Source organism: Balaenoptera musculus, chromosome 16 (assembly GCF_009873245.2).
Source record: "Balaenoptera musculus isolate JJ_BM4_2016_0621 chromosome 16, mBalMus1.pri.v3, whole genome shotgun sequence".
NCBI lineage: Eukaryota > Metazoa > Chordata > Mammalia > Artiodactyla > Balaenopteridae > Balaenoptera > Balaenoptera musculus.
The window spans coordinates 11722596-11733834 of NC_045800.1; positions in this window are offsets into that span (position 1 = coordinate 11722596).

Consider the following 11239-nt stretch of genomic DNA (forward strand, 5'->3'; position numbering starts at 1 on the left):
GTTCAGTTAATGGAAGTTATTTCATTTTAAATGGTTTTTAAAAAATAAAGCTACTTATCCAGATGAAATGCACCGTTTTAAAATACAACTGTCAAGCTAACACATATTCAAGACTATTTTATAACACAAAGTGAAGTCAGTGCTATCTTGATCCAATTTAAGCCTAAGAATCATTGCATTTTCCATGTTCATTAAAAACAGCAGCAGAGATTCTTCGGCAGGCAAGAAAATGTTTATTTCATAATCACTTTGACATTTATTTTGGTGATATGTTTCTGACTGGCATCTTCTTTACTCTCATCTCTCTACTAGTATTTCCCCCCGTGCCATTACCACTTGATTTTTATGTCTGCTGGCAGTGAGAGGCTAAAATGACTGGCCAACTTAAGCCAAAGCTGTAAACAACAGTTGAAGTAAGTCTTTCAATAAAGACTAGACTATATGATAAGTGGCTTTTTCTTATTGTCGTTTATTACATAATTATTTCTTGCAGGCTGCCGTGAAATAAGTAATTCCATTTTCTTTTAAGTTCTTAGTAAGGTATGTGGAGTATACATATATTCAGGACCTATTTCTGTGTTCTCTATAAGTGATAAAAGTCCATTTGCTTTTGTTGGATTAAATTTTAATTTCTGGGTATGGAGGAGTAGAAATTTGCATCCTTAAAAATGTATGCTCTTGAATATTAATATAGTAAAATCTCATTAGAGACCACAAATAATGGGAACCATAATTTTACCGTTTCTAGATTGACCTTTGGTAGTACCTATGAGTAAGGATTGCACTCGACAAACAGAAAAAGTAGAAAAAGAATTTAATAAATTATCTAGACACCATTCTAGCAGGTATACCCAAATTATATCTTACCTATTCATTGAAAATCAGCATTTGGGCTTCCACTTAATACATCATAAACATTGAATTTGCATTTTTAGTATGTATTGGAAAGATGCAAAAATGATTTAGGCTTTTATTATTATATAAGCCTTCTTAAGAGGTCCAAATGAGTGGGTTTTGTTAAATAAGAATTCTCTGTGTAGTAATACAATGTCCTACTTACTATGTTCAGATAGATCACTACAGATTATTTTGCCATCTATTCCATTTTTAAACAAGGAAATTATGTGAATAATTGTGACGTTTTAAAAATGTGCTGTTCCAAATTGTGGTTAATTAGTGTGGTATTTAAATGCCATATTAGTATGAAACCTGGGCTTGTGCCTATGTAAATTGGGTCTATTTGGGGGGGTGGTCTATTTGTTTTTTAAATGAGTGCGGATAAACTAGAAACTGTAATTCACAACATACTTTGTATAAGTATCTCTTTTAGGGGCGAGAATAACTTGATTTTAGAATTGCCCAAATGTGAATAGAGGAGGAGGAATTATATATAGTCGTTTATCTTAGACAAAAAGTGGGGCAGGGGGGTGCTAATAGTCATGGACCCTTTTGTGAATTAGGGTGTTTGTTCGAGGGAAGAGAAGATTAATTCACATAATGTTCATAGTCGGGCTTTGAACAGTGTCAGTTAGAGTAACAGTGACAAAAAGATATGTATCCAGTAAGTGATTTCCTTAGTGTTCCAACCTAGTTCTAATACATAATGCTGAATTTTCACTTTTTCAGATTGTTGCATTTTTCAAAATTCAATAAACATTGTTGCTCTGAGATATTCCTCTGGCAAAGTGATCCACATCTAATATTTTGAAGTCAGCTTGGAAAGTTTGCCAAACATGACAAAAACCGAAGTGCTGTTGGATAGCTGTCAGAGGAAAGCCAGGATAATTTTACGTTGGAAAGTAATCTCTTGGGGTGGAGCTGTCCACTTGTCGATCTTGCAGCTGGGCTTAGCTTGCCTGTGGACCTCCTGTTTTGACTGTGTGTCGTTCTTGTGAACTGACAAGAGTTTGCAAACAGTGTGGTTATCAGGTGGTGCTGCAGAATTGTATTTTTGAGGTAAGCCAGGTTTTGCTATATATATATCCAGTGGATATCATAACTTGCCCACCCGTGATTTTTTTTTTCTCCTGTTCCTGTATCTTTCTTCCTTGGGTTTTGGTATACCAGTGAAGAGAAGTCCAAAACCATCTGGACAAAATGGGCGTGAAATATGTAGCCATATGCAATTGTGCCTGTTACGAAAATTGATACTAATATTGCATAAATTTCAGATTTTCACAGTTCATTTACTGGTTAAAAGTTGTGAGTTGGATTGTTCCATATGTGGTTTATATGATTGCTTTTGGTCACAAAAATAAAGCCAATTCTTAAGTCTTAACATAGCTAAACAAAATAGATACAATAATTTTAGTTAGCTTCTTTTTTTGAAAAGGACTAAACTTGGAAGAACATTTTTAACTTCCTTTGGCTAGGTTATATTTTAGCATATTGCCCAGCTCATCCTTGGTTATCTGTTTAATGAGATTAGGAAAGGAGTGGTGACTAGGGTAATGAAGAGGGGAGAAGTCCTTGATTCTGAAGAGCATTGACATGGGAATAGACAGTCTTGGGCAAGTGTAGTAAACCATGCATGATAATCAGAATTTGGGTGCGGATATTTAATATGTTAGCTCAAACTGCACATTTTGTCAAGAAGACTAGGAGACTTTACCAGGTTATTGAAAATAAAGTATTACCAACATCTTTGTGTCATTTATTGGCCCTGATCATTTCTTTTCAATTTCCTTTAATGTGTGTTTTAATTTATTTTTGTATCTATGTGTGTATTAGAATGTTGGGCACATGCTGCTGTTTTTAAAATACTGCCTTTGAGCATTTTCAGTAAAATGATGGGATTACAATATCCTTCACAATCCACATTTAGTTTATTATAACCAGGAATCTTTTATTTTTAAAAATGATAACTTCATTCCAGGTTGCTTCACTATTTTTCTGTCTTTGGTTATGTCAGCAGTTTTCTCCATTAGAATGTAAGCTCCATGGGGGCAGGACCTTCTAGTAACTGCACAAACCCTAGGACTTACATAAGAATACTTGGCACATGGTAAATACTCAGTAAATGTTTAATGCATGAACATGATTGAGGAAGTAAAGGTAAATGGATATTTTAGTCTCCCTCTTAGAACCAGAATACCACTTGGTGTTCAACTTGAGTAGAACTTGATCAGAATGAACTGAGTGCTTGTTAAAATGCAGATTCTGAGGCTCCACAGTTGTGGGTGAATGTAATCTGAAATAAAATTGATTGGCATGGTTTCCTTCCTTTTCTAGCTGTTGTCAGGGGAAGAAAATCCCATGGGTAGTGGTCACACATTTCCCAGAAAAACTAGTTTTTTAGAGTGCATGATCACTATGATTGCTACCCAATATAGTTTGTTAAGCATCTTTCAAAGGTGATTAGAATGTACACCTGATGGTAATGTACCTGGATGTACCAGGTAGGAACCATAGCTACTCCTGTATAGCACTCTTCAAGGACATGAGTGATACTGGGCCATGGTGTCAGATAGTTTGGGGAACATTATTTTCTCAGAAGAGGGGCTACCAGCAAGGCAGAATTGGGTTCCTGGACACGCAGCATCTGAGTATAATAGACCACTTGGAAATAACCATAGGAAGTGACACAGTTGAGATTCTTCAAGTAGCAATTATGTATATAATTGCTATATATATATATCACATAGACATCTATAAAGTTTGTGCGTGCTTCAGCAATACTGATAAACTGGTTAGGATATAAGGAAATTTCCTAATTATGTGAGAATAAGACAGTTTATAAAAGACTTGTAGGAAAACAGTAGGTAACAATTTTTTTTTTAAATTTATTTTTGGGTGTGTTGGGTCTTCGTTTCTGTGCGAGGGTTTTCTCTAGTTGCGGCGAGCGGGGGCCACTCTTCATCGCGGTGCGCGGACCTCTCACTGTCGCGGCCTCTCTTGATGCGGAGCACAGGCTCCAGACGCGCAGGCTCAGTAGTTGTGGCGCACAGGCTTAGTTGCTCCGCGGCATGTGGGATCTTCCCAGACCAGGGCTCAAACCCGTGTCCCCTGCATTGGCAGGCAGATTCTCAACCACTGCACCACCAGGGAAGCCCCAGTAGGTAATAATTTTAATAGTATTGATCTCTCATGGTATGGTATCACCTGCAAGTGCACGTTTAAAATAGTGTATTTAAAATTCGGTTTGCCCTTCTATCACGAGGGTAAATGTTTTATTGAATGCCTTATATTCTATATTTCTAGTTTGATTGGGTCTTAAATGTGTCCTGAAACTAGTGCTGTCAAACGCAAAGGTTTTAAATTCTAATATATCTGGAAATTACTTGTGTTACTCCCAGGAATTTACAACCTTACTCAAATTTGTTACCCTCATTCAAGCAAATGCCTTTGTCTTGACATTCAGTTGCTGATGCTTTTATTAGACCTACTAGACTGGTGACAAAATGAAAAAAGCAGAAAAAAAAAAATCTCACTTTATAAATCTTGTCTTTACTTGCTCTCTATTCTTATGCTAGTCTAACCTACCATCTTCGATTTCGACTGCTACAGTAGCTTCCTACCTGGTATATATACTTTAAGAAGTTAGGACATGACACAGAGAAGTACACACACGTGTACAGCTCTGAACTTTCACAAAGCGAACACGTTCATGTAGTGCCACCGAGATTGGGAAATAGGACATTGACAGCAGTTCAGAAGCCTTCATGCTTTTTTCTAGTCTCCAACCTCCACTCTTCCCCTAAGATAACCACTAGCCTGATTTCTATGATCTTAAATCAGTTTGCTTGTTTTTGAACTGTATAACTATGGAATTAAGCAGTGTATATTCTTTTGTTTCTGATTTAGTGTTAATGGGTTTCTTGTTGCACATAGCTGAGTTTTTCAGTGTGCTAGTAGTGTGTGAATGTGCTACAATTTATCCATTCTACTCTCCTTTAAACACTTGGTTTTCCATTTGGGAGTTATGTATAGTGCTGTAATGAATTTTTATAAATCTTAGGGAACATAGTACACATTTCTGTTGAGTATACCTAGGGATGGAAGTCTGGGTTATAGGATATGTGTCTGATCAGTTTTAGCAGATGCTGCCCAATAATTTCCAAAAATGGTTGCATCAGTTTGCACTTGCATGCAGCATATGAAAATTCCAGTTACTCCCCGCATTTCCTCAGCACTACGTATTATCAATCTTTTTCATTTTTAACTGTTCCGATGTCTTACCTATGTCTTAACCTAAGCTTTTAACCCTTTCAGTCTTTTCTACACAACAGCCAGAGTGACTTTTTAATTTTTAACTTACTGTTATATAGGTAACTCTTAAGTGTGATACATAATTCAAAAGATTAAAAAAAGGTATACAGTAAAAAATTGTTTCTCCCACTGTCTCCTAGCCATCTAGTTCCCATCTCAAGAGACACTAGTGTTACCAGTGTCTTGTATTTTTTTCAGAGATACCTATATGTGAACATTTATTCTCCCTCCCTTTTCCGCATAAATGATAGTGTGTTGTATACACTTTTAAAAAAAATTAATTTGTTTAATTTATTTATCTTTGGCTGCATTGGATCTTTGTTGCTGTGCGTGGACTTTCTCTAGCTGTGGCGAGCAGGGGCTACTGTTCGTTGCAGTGCGTGGGCTTTTCATTGCAGTGGCTTCTCTTGTTGCGGAGCACGGGCTCTAGGCGCGCGGGCTTCAGTAGTTGTGGCACGTGGGCTCTGGAGAGCAGCCTCAGTAGTTGTGGCGCACAGACTTAGTTGCTCCGCGGCATGTGGGGTCTTCCCGGACCAGGGCTCGAACCCGTGTCCCCTGCATTGGCAGGCGGACTCTTAACGACTGTGCCACCACAGAAGCCCTGTATACACGCTTCTGCACCTTTATTCACTTAATAAATCTTAGTATACAGTTGCATTAATTTTTAATAAACATTTACTAACATGTAGCCTGAAAATGCCTCAATAACTTCCCACTGGACTTAGCATAAAATCTCAAGTCCTTGACATGCTTTACAGCCCTGCACAACTGGGTGCTTTCCTACCCATCTAGCCCTTCTCCCCCTCCCCCCTGTTAACAAGCTCCAGTCACCCTGGCTGAGCTTACCCACCTCAGGGCCTTTGCATATGCCATCTTAGTCTAGAAAGCTCCTACCACTGTCTACTTGGCTATTTGTATCAGCTTGTCATTTTTTTCAGAAAAGTCTTCCCTGACTGCCTCATTCCCACATCTAATTTAAGGATTGCCCAGTTATACTTTCATTATCCCTTATTTTTTTCTTTATGGTCCTTGAAACAATAGACATAGATAGTTATGTGATTATTTGATTAATGGCATTCTACCAGATTATAAATTCCACAAGGGTAGTGATTTTGTCTCGTTTGCCACTCTCACAGTGCCTATGTATCAGATGCTTAATGAATAGTTGTTGAGTGAATGAGTAAGTTTTTATGAGGTAAATTTGCAAACTTTACAAAGGGCCTAATGGCAAATAATAATGATAAAGTAGGAACAGAAGGGAAGTAGATGCATTGTGTGTACAAAATTGGAGCATGGGTCTGGTTAGATCTGTTAGAATGAGAGAAATGCACTGCTACAGGAAGCAGTGTGGGTCATTTATTATTATTATTATTTAAGGCACAGATGCTGCGCCTTCCACCTTGTCACTCCCAAAGTCAAGTGGGCCATTGACAGCTTCCTCTGGCAGTCCAGGTGGCTACTGCTGGTGATGGGAGCCTCTCAGTTCTCAGCTGTTTTGGGGAAAAGGCAAGTCAGCTTCCTTTCAGGAGCTGCTGTTGATGTTCCTGAACGTGCTTGTGGCAGTGATTGGAAAGGAAATCTTCAAGAGGGAAGCCGGTCTAGGTGCCAAATCTGCCCTTCTGCCCTTCTCCTGTCATGCACGCCCACCTCATCCCCTTCTCTACCACTGGCAGCTGTTCCCGTGTTTACAGTTGAATGCACCCTTGCTTATCTTCTGCTCCCCGATGGGCTAGAATAAGGACAGGGTGTTCAAAAGAAAGAATAAGTAGAGATCTAAGTAAAAATAACTTGGAGTTTAAAACGTTTTAAGTTCTGGGAACAATGATCTAGTTGGCTATATACATTTTAAAATTTTGAAAATTTTTAGACAGTTATTTCCATTTTTTTAACTTACCTTAAACTGAAAACTTTACTGTGGACGTAAAAAGTATATAGCTTTTTTTTTTTTTTATACTCCAAAAAAAAAGCAAAATAACAAATGTCGATGAGGATGTGGGGAAATTAAAACACTTGTGCACTGTTGGTAGGATTGTAAAATGGTGCAACTGCTATGAAAAACAATCTGGAGAGTCCTCAGAAAATTAAAAAGAGAATTACCACATGACTCAGCAATTCCACTTCCAGGTATGTATCCAAAAGAATTGAAAGCAGATTCTCAAAGAGATATTTGTACACCCATGTTTATAGCAGTGTTGTTCACAATAGCCAAGAGATAGAAGCAACTCAGATGTCCATCGACGGATGAATGGATTATACAAAACGTATATACATACAATGGAATATTATTCAGCCTTTTAAAAGGAAGGAAATTCTGATGCACACTGCAACCTGGATGAAGCTTGAAGAAGTTGTGCTGAGTGAAATAAGCCTGTCACAAAAAGAAAAATACCGTGTAATTCCACTTATATGAAGTATCTAAAGTAGTCAAATTCATAGAGAAAGAAGGTAAAAGGGAGGTTACCAGGAGCTGAAGGGAAGAGAGAAAGGGGAATTGTTTCATGGGTATAGTTTCAGATTTGCAGGATGAAAACGTTCTGGAGATCTGTTTCACAACAATGTGACCGTAGTGAACTGTACACTTAAAAATGGCTAAGATGGAAATTTTTATGTTGTGTATTTTCAACACAAAGTATATAACTTTTGAATTTTATAGCTCGCATTAAAAAATAATAAACAGAATCGTTACTGCTTGGGCCTAGGTACTATTTTCCTTTCAGGTTTGTAACTGCTCTCAGAATTCTTCTCATTTTCTCTCTGACAGAATTAGAGTCTCCGTGTAAATTTACTCAGCTTTCTTCTTGTTAGGTGACTGTTCTTAGATACTTTTCCTTTTGAGAAACAGTACTCTTCCACATCTTTGCTTTGTCAAGTTTTCATTTTATGTGACAGAACTTAGTTATTTAAGACATTAGGTGAGTTAAGATCTCAGCTAGTCATCAGCTTATTAGTGAATTTCCTCTTACATTGCCTTAAGGTGATTTTAATCTACTGGCATTTTTTTAACCTAATGACATAAAAATATTAGACATGAAGAAATAAGGTAGGCCATCAACCTCAGCAACACTAGGAGAACAATGCCTGCAAAATGTAGCAGGTAACAGTCTTCCTCAACCACCGTGTATCTATTTATCCTATAAAGTCAGGAATATGGTATGTTTGCCCTTGGAGAATTTACTGCTGTTTATGTTAAGGGTGAAAAAACTTTCTGGTGACCATGACTGAAAAAGGTTGAGGGTAGTAGTGGCTGAGAACAGACGTGGCCTCAGCTGGAAAGATTGTTCAAGGTTGTAAATAGTGCCTGGCTACAAATTTTACCTGTATCTGTAAATCCCTTCAAAATACGGACTGGATCAAAAATGGCACTTTATAGCCTATGATGTAAATGTGTGGGATTAACAGTTATTAAAGAAGGTATTTTGGTATTTATGACTGGAAGCATGTAAAACTAAGTACTGTTAGTGGATTCTCCTGTCTTTATCAACAGAGATCATCTAACAATCCTGATAAACAGAAATTTGTGGTATTTGCCTTCCTATAAATGTAACTCCTTTTTATGGGCTGAAAACTTTGGATCTGATGATTGCCAGATCTCTGTGTGGGACTAATGCCTACTCTTGAGAGGTGTAGCTGTGCAGACTCTTTCTAAAGTGCATTTATCCAGTTGCTGGGCCAACAAAACGCACTGCTTTTCAGCTTGCTTACAAACTCATTTAAATATGTATATATGCATACATGTGCATGCATATGGGTGAATATATACATACATGTTCATTTGTGTATACACACATGTATTTTTCCACCCCAGCTATCTTCAAGATCTGAGTTATGGTTTTGTATATTATTTCAGCTTTTGTTTTCTTTTTGGTTTAAGGTGCAAAAACTCACATGTAATGTTCCTTTAAAATCTGATAAGAATATCAAACTTGTGAGCCAAAGTACATTTCCTGAGAATTTGGTCAATGAACGTCTAAGAAGCAGTGATTCAGAGAAGTTTCTATCTGGCTAAAATTTAGGCAAGAACGACATGATCTGCAGTCCCTGTATTTTGTCAGATGATTTTCTTGTATGTTTACCACCATTTTTAACGTTTTCTTCAACTACATGCGAAACAGCTATAAAGTAGCTTTTAGCTGAAATTTGGTGGCTGATCAGATGGCACTTGGAAATGGTAAATGGGAACATCTTGATAAATGATCTGTCTTTTGAAGATTGCTTTCTACCTTGGCTAGGTTTTATGATTTTTAAAAGCATTTAAAAGATTCTGGAGATTAGTTTATAAGCGTAGATGAATAACCAGATACTTTTAATTAAAATCGTTAAAACTTTCGTATTTTTCAATATCAACTAGGCTTGGGTTAAAAAATAATTTTTTAAATGTTCTTCCTTGAATTCTGTCTTATGGGACTGATTAGTTCACAAAATGTCCATTGTTTTTACTAAGTACTAAGGAACATTTGTGGGTGTGTTATATGATGGCCATAAACTTTAGTAATGTAACTTTTTGCTTTTATAAAGTGAATTTCTTTTAATCATGCCAGATTTTATATATCCAAAATGTGATGTATATATTTGTCTTAAAAAGTAGTCACCTGTAATCCTCTTCGCAAATGCTGATTCTTTGGAAGTCGTTTTTGAGATTGGTTTATAAGCCACACCCATAAATTGGCCCAGCTATTTTGCAGCTGTGTCCCGCAGCCCCCCACCAGCATTTCACCACTGTATCACCCATGTCATTCTGCTGATTTCCATCAAATGGCTTTTAGCAGTTTCCAAAAACTGGTTACGGCCGCAAGATATCGCTCACCATTAGACGTACCCAGGGAGAAGTCTTTTTGAAAGGTCTGAGCAGTCGCAGCACCCCGTTGTCTCAGGAGTGCTAAGGAGTGTCTGCATGATCACACAGAATGGACCACACTTAGTGGGAGGTGTGTGTTGCAATACGATTGTTCAAAAAAAAAAAAAACTCTTATTATGTCATGGTCATTCCTTATTTGTGTGTGAGTTTGTGTGCAAAAATGCACTTCTTTTTCCCTTTTTTTTTGGCTTTTCAGAGAGCAGTTTTCATCTGGATTTTAAGGAAGGTCTGGTTAAGATACATGAAAATGCCAAACCCTTTTCTCCTTTAACATTTAAAAATAAGATGAGGGACATAGGCAGAACACTCTATGACATAAATCACAGGATGATCCTTTTTGACCCACCTCCTAGAGAAATGGAAATAAAAACAAAAATAAACAATTGGGACCCAATGAAACTTAAAAGCTTTTGCACAGCAAAGGAAACCATAAACAAGACGAAAAGACAACCCTCAGAATGGGAGAAAATATTTGCAATCGAAGCAACTGACAAAGGATTCATCTCCAAAATATACAAGCAGCACATGCAGCTCAATATCAAAAAAGCAAACAACCCAATCCAAAAATGGGCAGAAGACCTAAATAGACATTTCTCCAAAGAAGATATACAGATTGCCAATAAACACATGAAAGGATGCTCAACATCACTAATAATTAGAGAAATGCAAATCAAAACTACAATGAGGTATCATCACCTCACACCAGTCAGAATGGCCATCATCAAAAAATCTACAGTAAATGCTGGAGAGGGTGTGGAGAAAAGGGAACCCTCTTGCACTGTTGGTGGGAATGTAAATTGATACAGCCACTATGGAGAACAGTATGGAGGTTCCTTAAAAAACTAAAAATAGAACTACCTTACGACCCAGCAATCCCACTACTGGGCATACACCCTGAGAAAACCATAATTCTAAAAGAGTCATGTACCACAATGTTCATTGCAGCTCTATTTACAACAGCCAGGACATGGAAGCAACCTAAGTGTCCATCAACAGATGAATGGATAAAGAAGATGTGGTGCATATATACAATGGAATATTACTCAGCCATAAAAAGAAACGAAATTGAGTTATTTGTAGGGAGGTGGATAGACTTAGAGTCTCTCATACAGAGTGAAGTAAGTCAGAAAGAAAAAAACAAATACCGTATGCTAACACATATATGGAATCTAAAAA